Source organism: Lonchura striata, chromosome 8, assembly GCF_050655825.1.
Source record: "Lonchura striata isolate lonStrDom1 chromosome 8, ASM5065582v1, whole genome shotgun sequence".
NCBI lineage: Eukaryota > Metazoa > Chordata > Aves > Passeriformes > Estrildidae > Lonchura > Lonchura striata.
In genome coordinates, this window is record NC_140710.1 from 14,955,645 (window position 1) to 14,970,602 (window position 14,958).

Here is a 14,958-nt window from a genome sequence, read left to right on the forward strand (position 1 = left end):
GGAAGAGGAGTTCTGTGCCATTTAGCAATTTTTTTGCAAAACCTGGGTTTGCCCCTGTTCCAGGAGTGAATCTAAAATGAGCAGTGAACAATAAGTGACACACCAGGCAGCTCCAGATCACCATGATTTCAGTACACCAAAAGTGCTGGAAGAGCCCACCCACAACCCCCAACAGCACCAGGGATATGGGGATATTCATCTTCCAAAGCATTTCTAAACTGGCTAGATGTGAAAAAGCAGGGTGGAAAAATAGAGATGGAAGCACACCGTTGAATTGCACTTCAAACCTTCTGTTCTCTTCTATGCTTTACCTTTTCCTGAAAGGCTCTCTCCCCTTCCCTCAGAGTTCTTCTTCCTCCAAAGATCACAATCCTCCTTTCTCATGTCCCCAAAATGATACTCCCAGCATAAACAAGTAACCTAGCAGCCATGCCAAAACAGCAGAAATACTTTCCTACAATAGGGCTGCTTGCTGAGCAATGAATTTAAAGGTGAATAAGGTAAATCCAGCCTTGTTTTGCTCCCTGCAGGAGCAAGGGGTGGAAATAACAATGTTGCTACTGCAGAGTCAGTGGATTGCTATTTTGCAGCCTGTATTGACTCTTTCCCCTGCCCTTTCGAGACCACAGAAATATTTTTATTACCAGCTCAGTGAATGCAAATACTGCCAGAGGGGAGCATAATTACCTTAATGCACATCCATGCCAGTATTTCCACCAATCTGCTGCAGATTTAGTAGGACAGGTCTCATGACCCCCCCATTGAAGTCTTCCTATTCTTCCTGCTCTTCTTGCTTCCTGCAAGAGCATGAAAGAAAGTAAAGATGTGCCTCAGGAGGCCATGGAGAGATTGTGCTGTCTGCCCCTCTGCAGTGGGCATGGCATGAGACAAGGTGGGAATATTGTGCAACACACCTCACTCTTACCAGCTGTTCTTTGAAAAGTTTCTGCCCTAAAACTAGACATCACCCTTATTTTTCTGTCAAAAGCTGTAAAAGCACATTAATATGTTTTATTAATTTGTTGTATAGAGTTTGTAACCTTAATAGAGAATAAAATTTCATTAATAAAATTATTACTGTCTGCCTCAACAGTCAAATCAAGTTGCATATCAGCTTTCTGAAACAAGCCTAATATACTTTGCCTTTAAAGGCAAAAAAGTAGGTTTTTTCTAATGCTGTATTCACTCAAACATATTCCATACTTTTAACATGGCAAAGAAAGTCCTTAATGTAACAGAATACTCTCAACTTCCAACAACCTGCACTCTTTAGCATCCAAAAATATTGTTGAGGGTGTGTATTTGAAGAAATATTTAAAGCATTTAAACTAATTCCCTTGATGATGCAGGTCAAGGTAAAGGCATTTTAGATGTGGAAACTGAGGACTGATTTCAGTAGGAAAAGGTCCAAATTTTGAGCTTTTCTTAGAGAGAATTTGGGCTCTGAACCTGTAAAATCCCTTCACAGCATTAAGTCTGTGCTAGAGACAGACACATCTTGATTCCTCCCATCTGAGACAAGCATGATAGATTGCCAGGATTTAGTTATAATATAGAATTGCAAGTGTGTGTCATGCAGCACAAGTGATTTCAGTGGTGGAAGGTCACGGTGTAGAACTGCCCATGCCCAGAACTTGAGCATAGATTAAAGAGGCATTGAGCTATCCATATATAAGTATCACAGAATAATATTATCATATTTATATATAAGTATCATAGAAAGGAAAGAGTAGAGTGAAACCAAATAAGGTTCAAAGACCCATTCATGTGCAATAGCAGCTGCATTCAATCAGCCACTAAAAACTGCAGGATGAAGCACATCCATTTTTCCCCAAAAAGACAGAAACAACCCCGACATCATTCTACATTGAATCAACTTTGTCCCAACATACTGTCCATATTAAGCAGGACACTCCAGCCACAACAGATTATAACAGCCCTACGTACCCATCCCTCCTTAAAGACACCAAAACAGCTCCCCAGAACCAGCAGCTCTGCAAGAAGACATCTCATTAGGCACACCCAATAAAAAGGAGGGCTGCTTGGGCCCAGAGGATAGACAGGGATACCAGGTGATTGTCTGGGGATGATCATTGCAATTGGAGAAAATACATCTCAGCTGGAGCCTCATATGGAAGTCCATCATGTATTTAATCATCAGCCTGTGTTTTATGTTTTTACTATCTATGTTTTATATGTTTTTCTGGCTTATTTAACAGCAACTCACATACAAAAGGGTGAGGGAGGACAACCCTATGTCATCAAAACCACATCACCTTCAAAAATTGCTAATACGGAGTTAAAACTTTTACCCAAGCAGTCAGCTTCCCTTTCCCCAGCTATTTTTTTTTTTTTTTTGGCAGGAGGGGGGAGAATAGATATATTGACATTTCTTTTGAACTTCTAAATCAAGCTGGAAGGAATTCAAGTGCCCAAGAGCAATTTATTGTAAATGCTGGGGACAGGAAATTTGCATACACATTCCTGTTAATATGACTAAGCATGAAAAGAAGGCATGAGCTCTACCTCTTTGTAAAGCACATCCACCTTTATGCTGCAGTGATTTATGTGGTAAAACCATTTGCCTGTAAGCATCTTTTGAAGTAGAGTCAACCACTGATAGTAAACCACTTATTTAGAGAGATTGATAAATCCACTGGTGGAAGCAGATGCAGTTCAGTGTCTGTCCACACCACAGAGAAACCCTGCACCAATGGTGAACATGGGTCATTGTAAATGGCACCTTCCAAAGTAGGTTCAGAACTATATCCAGTAGTGAGCACCATCATGTATCTTCCAAAATTATATATGACACAGTTTGGTTTCTGTGACCTGCAAAAATCAAAATGCTTCTCTTAAATGTAGTACACTTTGCTGTGCTAAATGATAGAGGAAAAAGGTCTTGCAACATCCTCTAGTCCTGGGTTTGCATAGATAAACCAGGTCTGGGGCCAAAATAGGGCAATTGGTTGATAACCCAGGTTTGTCTCACTAGAGGGGACATTGTTACTCAAAACTTAATTTACTGAGAATATTTCTGAACTGACACTGTGTAGTGCCCAGAAAAGCCTAGAACACACACTGTACAAAAGAAGCTGTTCCCAAGCTTTTTTTCCTGGATCTTTCTGCACTTGTGAGCTGAAAGAACACGAGATTATTCCATGCTGGGATGTTACCAACTTCACCAGACATGTTGTGAAACATAACTGTGCAAATCCTCTGGCATCTGCTGTGTCTGCTGGCTGCCCTCGGGGTTGCCTTTCCAGCCAGATGCCTCTGAGCTTTACACAGCTGTATATGGCTTCCAGCTACAGACCTGATAATATCTAAACACCCACTTTTCACCTCTTTAGGTGAAATGGGTTAAGTCCATATGTTCAGCTTTTATTTCTCCACATTCTAGAGCACATAAATCCACTCCAGATGTGCGTGAGAGGGGATGAACTCCTGTCAGACAGCAAAAAGCTGCATCAGAGCCTGTCTTTACATCTGCAGCTGTTTCTGAGGATGCTTTTGCATGGGCTGGTACCAGCTGGTAGTTCCACTCGTGGTACTACTGCAGGAGCAGCTCAGTGTCTGGACAGGGTCAAAGGCTGACCACCCTTTTCACATTTCACCACCAAGGACCAGAGAGCATCTTTCCTAAATATGGTACCCCAAAGGTGTGTTTCACTGCATAACCCTTTGGGATTCAGCCTACTGGAATTAACATGACAGTAAATTTTAAAAGTCAAATACAGAAGATGGAAGTCATATGAATCTTTTAACCCAAGTGAAGACATCACAATCTTGCCTTGACAAGACTCACATGGCAATCCCACACACCATTCTGCTCTCAGTAATTAGTAATGAATAGTATGAATAGATTTTGATAATGTTTTTAAAACTCTTTCTCTATTTCATAGATTTTTCTCTCCCTTTACAGGGTACAAAATCCTTAAGGAATTCCTTCTGCTGTAAAGATTTTTCTTTTGTCATGGGAACATGTGTCTTTTATTTCCAGAACATTATATACAGATATATTGCCAAGAACTACATTTTTTTTTCACAATAGATAATAACTAAACAATAAAAAAGTGATACATACTTAAAATTAAGTCTTTCAAACCAGTAAGAGCATCAACAGGATCTCATTTATGTTGTTTATTAGATAGATGTTACTAATACCAAATGGTCGGGAAAGATTCCACAGAAAAATATCTCCTAAGCATAGTAAATTTTAATGATAATTTTGCTGAAAATTGAATATATTTAAATGTAATGCCCAGTGCAGGTAATAGTTCTGCTTACCATAGGATACACTTAATCAAACAAAAGCACTCCAGAAACACTCTCAGAGTGCCTTTATTTGACTGAGTCCAGCTGGGAGCTCCACATATGTCAGGAATAAGATTTGCAGTAAATTGGCAAAAGCTTAAAAGATTTGAGAAATGTTCTTCTGCACAGGAGGACATACTCCATGTCCACAGAAAATCATATCTGACTCACAGATGCAGCTCCATCAGACGAGTTCCTGGTGACTATTTCCAGCAGAGCTGGAGCTGAGGCATCTCTGGCTGTCACACAGCCACCCATTTGCTTGAAGCCTGTCAGGACTGATGCTGCTCCTCCTGCACGTGAGGACATGCAAGAAGTGCCACTGCCAAGGAACCCTCACAGCAGCCGAGTCACTTTTCTTACATAAAACTTCTAAACAAAACAAACTCTTAGTAAAATAACATTTACTGGAGCCATTGGCTTATCCTAGAGACAGCAGAAATTTGCTAAATAGCTCTAAGCCAAGAGGATGTTTACAGTTTAGAATTTGTTTAGCACTTATGGTACGATTTGTGCCATATGTTCCCTTTCTTAGAGTGTTCCTTGCAAAACATTTTTATTAGATGTGGAGCACAAGGAACTTACACATCTTCCCACTTCATTACAGTAGCATCATCTTTCCAGGACAATCTGTAACTGAGTAACATGTACCTTGAATTTTTTATCGGGTCTCTGGCAGTAGAGAAAAGTTGCAACTAATGAGCCTGAACTACTGAAACCTGATCTGATAGAAGGGAGCTTGCATGGAACATGGGACATAATTGGTTTTTTAATGACAGTCTGTATTCATCCTGGGAGAAAACCTTCTCTGGAGACTGTTTCCAGCAGACAGCCTGGGACACTTTGAAGTGAGCCCTTCAGTCAAAAGCAGCATGCCTTATGTTACTGCTGAAATTGCAGCAGCAGTAGTGCCTGAGTGAGCATAACCTGCCATGGTCACTCTGAAGTGAAAGGCAGAAACTCACAGTCACCATGGAAGGCTTTTACACTCTTCTGAGCCTTCTTGAAGGGACTAGGTGTTGATGCTTTGGCATACAGTGGAAAATCAGGGAGTAAGCCACAAAGGCACAGGGAAAAAAATATGTGAAATGAAATAATGTCAGATTGACCAAGGAAGTGCTTTTCTTCAATTTCTGAGTGAGATTTCACTCCCACAATACAGCAAGTACATAAAAAATCCTTATTGTGTCTAAAGAAAGGCTTTTCCTTTATTGAGAGAGATATTTTTCTGCTGGTCCTTTCTATTAGTTAATGCATTATCAAGAGATATCCATGCTGGAAAAATAATGGGGAAATTATGGTTTTTACACCAGCATAATTTTTAATAATAATCCTGTAGAGTATTTTCAAAATCATAGTTGAATACAGTAGCTGAGATTTTGGTTCCTAAACAGGGGGAATAACAGGGCAGCAATTAATTTGAAAAGTCAGAGTGAATAAATTAGGCATACAATTCAGAAAAAAACAAACAAACATGGAAATATATTGCTATTTTTTTAACATGGTTTTCAGACTACCTCCATGGGGAGTGTTGATCATTGGATTGATGCCACTTAATGGCAAAAGTTTCTACACAGCTTCCACTGTCTTGCTATTGTGCTATTGTACCTGATTCTTTGTCATCCAGGGGGTAAAGTGGCCCTTGCAGTGGCCAGACTTACTTGATATTTCTGCTCACACTTTTGCTGCACTTGCCATTGCTGTTTATGCATAATTTCTTTGTGCAGAATCTGCTTCAGTCACATCCTTCTCCACCAGAAAGAAATGGGAGACTGTTTGGAATGGCTTTGCTGTATTTCAGATATCACTGACCATAATCAGTATGCAAGAAAGAACACCTTTACTCTCTGGTAAAATGGAGTCAGCAGTGCTTGGCTCAAAGCACAGTTCAGCAGCAAACTTGATGATTGTTGTCCATTTTAATTTTAGCCTGTTCTTAACACTCTCTTGAAAGTGTACATATATTTTTTGAGGAACATCACTAAAAATAGATCACGTGTGTTAATTTGACTGTAAACACAATGCATCTGGCATCTTTGAAGTAACTGGTTTAATGATTTCACTGAAATCAAAGCAGCTTACTAACTGTTAATTAAGCATCTTCATCTGGTGTGTCACAGACTATAGAATTAAAACTGCAAAGACTAAAATGAAAGAAACACAAAAGAGTTCTTTTGATCTGGAGATTTTCCCCACCAGAATGAGATCACAAATGCTTCATTATGTTTCATAAACTGATGGAAGTTCAAAGCTAACATGACACAGAAATTGGTTGCCCTTATTGGATTAAATATCAGCTATTCAATCAGATATAGTTAGTACTTATGATAATTCCATAAGAGTGCAAGAGTGAATAAAAACAGCAAGCATGGTAATCATACACAGTCACAACAATGTTTAGACTTCCCTTGGAGCACCATCACTACTAGTGGAGACAAATTCAGCATTTCACTATGCAATGCCAGAAACAGAATAAACATGATGTTGGGAACATTTGAAAAGATCTAAGTTTCATTTAATATACAGCTGTGCCCAGCTGATTGCTGAAAGGCCAAGGATGTGCCCCTACTTACTGGGAGGTAGCAACAAAAGCCCATTATTGACTGTATTTCCAGCCTAACAGGCTGCAACTGCTGCCTGCAGAGAGGAGCTGGGGACTTGGGAGCAGAGCAAAGCACCTGCACAGAACCTGATGGGATGTGCAGAAATTGTGCATGGCCTGGGGACTGCTGCCACACTGCTCAAACTCTGAGACCTGAGAGAAATGAGTAAATAACAAGGAATTAGCCAGGAATATATTTCATTTGATGTAAAACTATATTCTTCATTGCTCATATACATCTTTAAAAAGTGGGTGCTGCTGAAAATGCCTGCTAGTTTTGTAGTAGGAAATTTGCAAAAGCTCTTAAAAACATAACACATATGTGAGTGCTCCTTTGAATGCTAATCCTAAATGGAGACCCTACTTCTTCAGCAATTCATTGATATAGTTGTATTCTCTGGACTTTTTGGCAGAATTTTTTTTTCACATCAATACCTTCTTTGTTTTATGTAGGGAAAAATGTGATTGACCTGTGAATATATATATCTATATGTGAAATATGTGTAACTCATATGATGGTTAAAGGAAATATATAGGACCCACTCACTGATGTTAAGCCTATAATTTTTAAAAATTAACATCTGGTATAAATGAATATGACACAAATCACATATAGGCTGAATGTGCTTTTACTTACTGTAGGAAAGGTATTGATATATAGTGTAATGCAAAATGGAGAATAACCAGGGTTTTTCCATTCATCTTGAGATCTTTCCATGGATGTTACAGCTTCCAAACTTTTCACAGGCAAGACTTGTCAAGACTATTTTTGCAAACACTGTTATCACAAGTAATTAGTAATACGGAACAAAAATTAATTTGATTGGATGCTGTGATACAGCAGCCTGGGGAGTTTAATTGTGATACCCATAGGACAACAATTGTGGTTTAGAAATTTGAACAGAAACAACCCTCTTTGAGAGTTAAATCAGACAAAAGACAGAAATAATAGTGTGCGTTTTCATTCACTCCCCTATTTCCAGTGTTAGTACTAAAACAATACCTCCAAGAATATTCCTGCCTAAGCCACCATATCATCATGATGTAAAAGCTTATCATGCAGAAAAATGAGAAGTATGCAAGTTGAAGACATAATAAATGCTTTCCCAAAATTGAATCAAACTAGTTCCCCCTGAAGGTATTTTGCTGCTGTACTTCTATGGTAAATTTGGCTGCTTTCATTATCCCTGCTGAGAATACAGGCTATCAACACCCTTAAATAATTCTGCTTGTGCAAGTATTTCTGTAAGAGAAATGACTGTGGCAGACTGTAGGACTGTCTAGAATGGATAGTAGCTTTAATGAGCAAATCATGATCAACAAGACTTTGAGGCATGAGACTCACAAACAAGTAGCTATAGGCATTTAGTTGCATTCCTACTCTGTTGTATTTCTGCTTTTGGATGACTAGAGGTGCATTTTAAAGAGAGTTACTGACAGAAGTACACAGCTGAAGACAGCATAGAAACTTTTCCCAAGCTTGTATTGAATGACAATTTCTTTTTATTAAGAAAAGTCATACAACATTTTCCAAGGTATAAAGAGAATCTTGTGTATGTGCATTGCATGTCCACTAACACCTAACACATGCCTATGATTATAAAATGCAATAATTCCTCAAAATTTGGGTTTGCTTGGAAATGGGAAGGAAGATACCAAGATTCTAAGTTTAGCCAGGTGCTGGGTATTTATTTTTGAGGGCTGAATCTTGGCCTTACTGACTGCAATAAACTCTTCTTTGTGACTGAAAAAGAGCACAGAGATATTTCCACATTGTCTGGTTTTCTCTGGTTCACAAGCCCTCCAGCCCTGAAAGTCTATTTGAAATTGTGAGAATGGCAAAGAAGCTTTTCAGATTCAAGCAAACTGCATTTCCTTGAGAAAAACTTCCCAACCACCACTGATGATGCAAGGAACAGAATACCCTGTGCCAAGCAAGAGCAAAGGGCTGCTCAAATGCTCCAAATGCTTGAGCTCAAATGCTCAAGGCAGGAAGAAAGGCTTGGGTATTTCACCTACCATGTGCCAGGACATGGAGAATGTCTTTGGTGGGGCAGGACAGTTTCTCAAGGGTGAAGCAGCGTTCATCAGGGAAATGGGTGTTCATGTCTCTCCAGCACATTTCCTGGACACAATTTTATGGTCTTTTTGCAACACTGTCATTTCTTTTGTTCAATTTGGTGCCCTGGTAGAAAGACACAGGAGATGGATGTGCTTGAGCTGCTAACACTGAAAGCTGCATTAGATGCAATTTTACTAAAATTAGGCTCTGTTCAGTGCAAGCACAGCTTTACAAGAGTTCTTTGTCTGATGAATGGAACATAGATGGTCTCAAAGCAAATGGGAGCAAAAGAGCAAAGTATAGTGAGTATTTAAAAACAGTAAAGTGGAATAATAAGGAAGTAATTTCTTCCAGGGTATGGGTTGTGAGTCTGGGATTTTCTGTGTGATTTATATAAAGTTTTACTGTTCAATGTGAGTAAAAGTTTCATATACTTTTACTAGCTCAAATAATTACTTCCTCTCCTTTATAAGATCAATATACTCAATAAGAAGGGTTTCAGCTAATGAGTTCAACATAACTGAAAGACTATTCAAAATATTTTTTCTTGAGCAGATGCTCCAATGAGTCAACTCCAACTCATCACTTGGTTTCACAGAGTTTAAGATTGTGTTAAGAACGACAACCTCCCTGATTTTTTGTTTAAAGGAATCCAAATATAGCCTCTTTTAATGTTTTAGTACCTAAAGAATAAAACAGCTGTCAGAAATATGTTCTCCTGAGTGGCTTTCAAATGAGCACTCAGTCTCTTGTGCGTAATTCAAAAAATACAGCCACAATCAATTGTCACCCGCAGACAGGTGTGCAGTCCAAATACAAATTTGATATGTGCCAGCACATATGCAAATTAAATATTAAGATGGTAATACTAAATTTTACACAGTGGAACAGTAAGAGCTCTAAAATTAATATCAAATGCCTTGACACTGTCAGATGGTTACCAGGTGCCTTACCCTGTGAATTTCCCATTATTAAGGACATATTTAAGAAATATGAGTTGTGGTGCAGTACGTCACTAAAATTACCAAATTCAGACATTAAATTATGCAGGGTATTTCTCAGGCTGGACAGATTTAAGTGGCTTAATTCATGGATATTTTTGTCCCATGGGCTCTGTGAGCACTTAATACAGACATTTTGAAGTGGGCAAGCTGAAGATCCCTGAACAGGGTCACGAGTAAAAAGGTGTGACACCTCATATTCGTTTGGGTTGAATAAATCCACAGTTGTCTGTAGTTCTGAATACTACAGCGTCTCAGCTTCAGAAAACAGTTTTTTATTTTGCATGCAGCAAGTAGAAAAATATCTGATCCATGCCTGGTCTTGTTAATGTCACTGGTAAAACCCCTATAGAGTTTTAATAAACCCCTGTCCACTGACTCTAAAAGTAACTATTATAATATAAAAAATGTTTTAGATAGAGACTGAGCATAGGAGTAGGAGTTGCCTCATTTAATATAATGCATTGTGAGAATTAAAACTTTTGTCTTTCTTTCTGCTTAAACAACAATAATGTCTGAAGATGTGTGGAAGAAATTGAGTAGAACTTTCAAGTAAAGACACTGAAGTTCCCATTGAGTTTCTTCTCTTATGAAATAGTGCAAAAATATTATTTTTGACGAAGGAAGGGAGGGTAAGTTGAGGAACGAAACCAAACATTCTAAGATATTTCTGTATGAGAGTATTATTTCATTTAGCCAGGAATAGTGGGCATGCCAGACAAAAAGAGTTTATTTTGACATGAGGGCACAATAGCTGCAACCACAAACATCCACACTCTCACTTTGCTCACAGCCTCCTTTTTTATTTAAAGTTTCTGTCCATGCCTGGGATTCATTACATGTCTGCACATTTCTGATGCAGCACACTTCTTGTACAAGTGTGGGGCTGGGAATCACCACCATGTGTGTTTCCATCTCTAAGCACTGGAAACACTCTCCAGTCGCAGTGTCTGGGAGCACCTTCCATGAGCAACACCATCAAAAGCCATTGCAGATTCAGAATAAACACAGCAGTTTACTGATAGCACTTGATTGCTTTGAAGGAAATGTCTGGGATGGGTAGTGACCCAGAAACCTCTAGTACTGGCCTATGATTTTTAATTTAATAAAATTTTGATAAGGTCAGCTTAATCTTGAGTAATGTACTGGTATGGAAACAATCTAGTTCAAAGGATGATTAATCTGTTCCAGTGTGATAAATGTTAAGCAAGGATAATTAATTCCAGAGTTTTAGATTCAAGAACTTAAGCTTCTGCATGGCAAATTAAATACATAAAATAGTAAGATAATGCAGGAAGTCTGATCACATCTCACATGCCCCACCAGAAGCTTAATCTATCATAAAAGAAATAATCTTATTCTTGAAGCAACTTGACTGCACAGTCAGACATTGCACCTAAAACTATCCACATCTAGCCATCCACCTCTGAATGCTCCTATCTGGGGAAATCTCCCATGAAATACAAGTATGCAAAGAAATATATAAATGTCTATTCCTGCATCATACATGCTTCACAATATGTTGGTGCTTGACTGTAACCGCATTGAGTTATGAAGGATTGGAATGACAACAGTAAATGTCAGAGCAATATTTGAACACTCACAGAACTTGAACTCCATTTTTGTCTATTCATAAATATCCATGAGAAATTTCTTCTGAACCACAATCTTAATAAAACAAGACTTAATAAAAGAAGGAAAGTTATTTGAAATGGAAAGAAACTGGATATTTTTTCCACTCTTGCAAAGGATTTGCAGAAATACTTGAAAGATCTTAAGTTTGGCTCTTTCTTCAGTTTTCTCCAGATTTTTTCCTCAAGAAAAGAGAGTGAAATGTTGATATAAACCAGTTTGTGTTTTACAGCATATTAATATACTGATTTTCTCAAGGAGAGAGAAAAAGGGGAAACCTTACTGTGGAGGAACAGCAAATGTCCTGAGAACAACCTGAAATGCCAACTTAGCATTTTTGCACTTCAAAAATGTCTTTGACTTTTATAAGCAGCCATGATGGCAAAATTGAGGCTGTTAAAAATACATGGTTTACTTCAGTAGTTTATAATTCATACTGGCATTTAGAGGGTGGAGTTGTAAATTAGTAAGTGGACTGCTGCCACAGCAGAGTAGGCTGCTGCTCTGCAAAGGAGAAGCTTTGCTAAGAATAGGAATGTGGTCACCATGATAATGAACAAGGGCTCCTCATGCCAGAAACGTAGATGGGAGACTGGGAGATGGTTGTTGGATCTTTAACAGCTGCTCTAGAAATTAGATGTTATCAAAGATCTGTTTGAAAGATTGAACTGGATGAAAAGCATGACAAACTTAACCAGTAAGACCTGGTTTCAATTTTTAGTAGCACTACTGAAAGGCAGAGTGGCACACAAAATATTTGTGTTGTCAGTGAATTGGAAGGTACAGTTTTACAGCCAACAAAATGCTATGTTTATTCTGCTGCAAGAGGGAGACAGCAGTCTCTATGCATAAAAGTCACTATTTTTTCCCTACTGCTTTCAAATTAAGTAGATTAATGTGCCAAGAAAGCATTACAATATGTTGATCAGGTACTTGATCTGGTCTGTCAAACACTCAAAAAAAGTAATTTACTTTCTGGAAACTATATAATGTTCCAAATAAACCCAGCTTTTAAAAGACACTAGATTTCTCTGAGAGGGGATGATTTACTTGTCACTAGGATGATTTGCCTTTGGATTCTTAGTAGCTGTAACAGCCTTATTTAAAGGTTGAAAGCCGGGAGCATTATATCAGAAATCCTGAGTGAAGGGTGCAGATAGATATGAATGGCAGTAAAAAACATGCCACCTTCAACTTTTGGAAGCTTTACTTCTGAGTGACAGCTGCTGTGTGATTGCTGCTCATCCAGAAGCAGACAGGAAAGTATTCTGAACCAAAATGCATGACCTGCATGACTGCAATAATTTCATGTTTTAGACTGCTTAAATTCCCAGTTGATGGGCATCAACACAGTGCTCTCCATTTTCTGGCGTTAAGTTACAAGTTTGAGCTATGTCAACCTGAAAGTGATCCACAGGAAACTTTCACTGAAAAGTAAAAAAAAAAAAAAAAAAAAAAAAAAAAAAAAAAAAATCTGTATGAAATCATTGTATCTGCTTTACATGCCACAAAATCCTTTCCTATGGGGCCTTGCTTTGATCCCTGTTTGTGCTAGCCAGCTCTAGGCCCCTCAGAGCAGAAGAGCTGCACACAGATATTACATTGCTAAACAGCTCATCAATGGAGGAAACCAGGTCACTTCTCCTGTAGGAAGATCACCAACAAAATGATTTTGTCACAAAACACTAATCTGTCTGTTTTCTGAGTCAGAATATGGGACACATTTCTAGCAGAAACCACTTTGAGCTGCAATCCCTCCCTAAACTTTTCCAGATATCCAAATATTGATTTCATTCACTATTAAATAGACAAAATAACTTCTCAAAAGGGTTGCTGGGCTAATAACCTATCACATTCCACTGAGGACTCATCCATATGGAGCTCAGTGATCACTGTGTATCTTCTATAAAGATATCCCTTGGGGAGGCATGTGTCTGGTACAAAAGAATTGAGTATTTCTGCTCTTACTGGAAAGACTTCATCTGACAGGAGAATTTATAGCAGCTTTTGTGACATAGACAGGGAACAAAAAATATATTTTGTCAAACTGAAGCCACTAATAACCTCTTGGCAGACAGGATTAAAGAGGTAGCATCCCAAGTAGCTCTAAGACTTATGCTCTTTGTTTAAATTCTGTGTTCCCACACTCTAACAAATCTAAAGCATGTAAGATTGCAGTAGAGAGTAGGGAATGCAGGTCAGCTCTTAAAAGATCTGTCAGTTTCAGAACTCTACATGCTTACAATTTAACCTAGTTAAAGCCATTAAATTATAATTGAATATGGAAATGTACTGGCTAGAAAGTGAATCTGTCACGACCTCAAATCACTTCATTTATTGTAACTCTGAAATCCTGATCCATTATGAAACCTGTGCAGCAGTGCATCCCATGCTGACAAAGGGGCACCCTACAGATACAAATGTGGTGTCATCTCTGAGCCACATTTTAAAATGTGGTTTTTGAAAGCTACTAGCAAGAGTCGAGTTTGCTTTCCAGAGCCTGTTTCTTCCTGCCCAGCTGATGCCTGCCTGGCCAGCAGTAGCACATTGCTCATGAGGGGGTTTGAGCACACTCATCCTCACCCTAACAGCTCCTTAACTCCTGGCTACCTTCTGTATGTGCAGACCAGTCAAGAACTGAAATACCCTTTTAAACTGTTGATATCTGCTGACAGAGTCTCAACAAACTGATTTAAAAGCAGATCCATAGCAATTACACTAAAGTAGTTTCTGGAAAACTCCACAGGAAAAAAAAAAGGAACAAATTTATTAACATGGGTAGTAAATAAAGCAATATACAAATATAGGGGGGATATTGTAACACTGCAGGTGACTTTGATTTGATTTATAAGAACACTTGGCATCAGTTCAGCTATAGGCTCTCTTACATACCTTGGATCATATTGAGCCAGCTTCTGCAAAAAATTACTCAAAACCCTTTCAAAATAAAAAAAAAATTCTACAAGACACACAATGTACATTTGACTGTGTACCTTAGTAAGCCTACGGTAAAAATGGCTTCTTACTAGGAAATCTAAATAAACTGGGATACAGAATATAGTGTTTGAATATTTTTTTCTTTCTCTGCTCTGTTCTTAACCAGTTAAAATCTCTTTCTATTGGAAGAGCTCATCACTAAAAGCATGGACAAACTTTTATACAGAATCTCTGGCCAAGGACTTTCTGCACAGCAGAAGTGAAACATTCCTGCTATGGGCCCTGTGAAAGAAGAGTATCTGACTAAAAATATCATCACAAAAACAAGCACAGTGTAGACCAGGAACTTTGGATTTCATACTTTTTCTGTCCATACTTTCAGCAATAAGATGTTTAATCTGACTGTA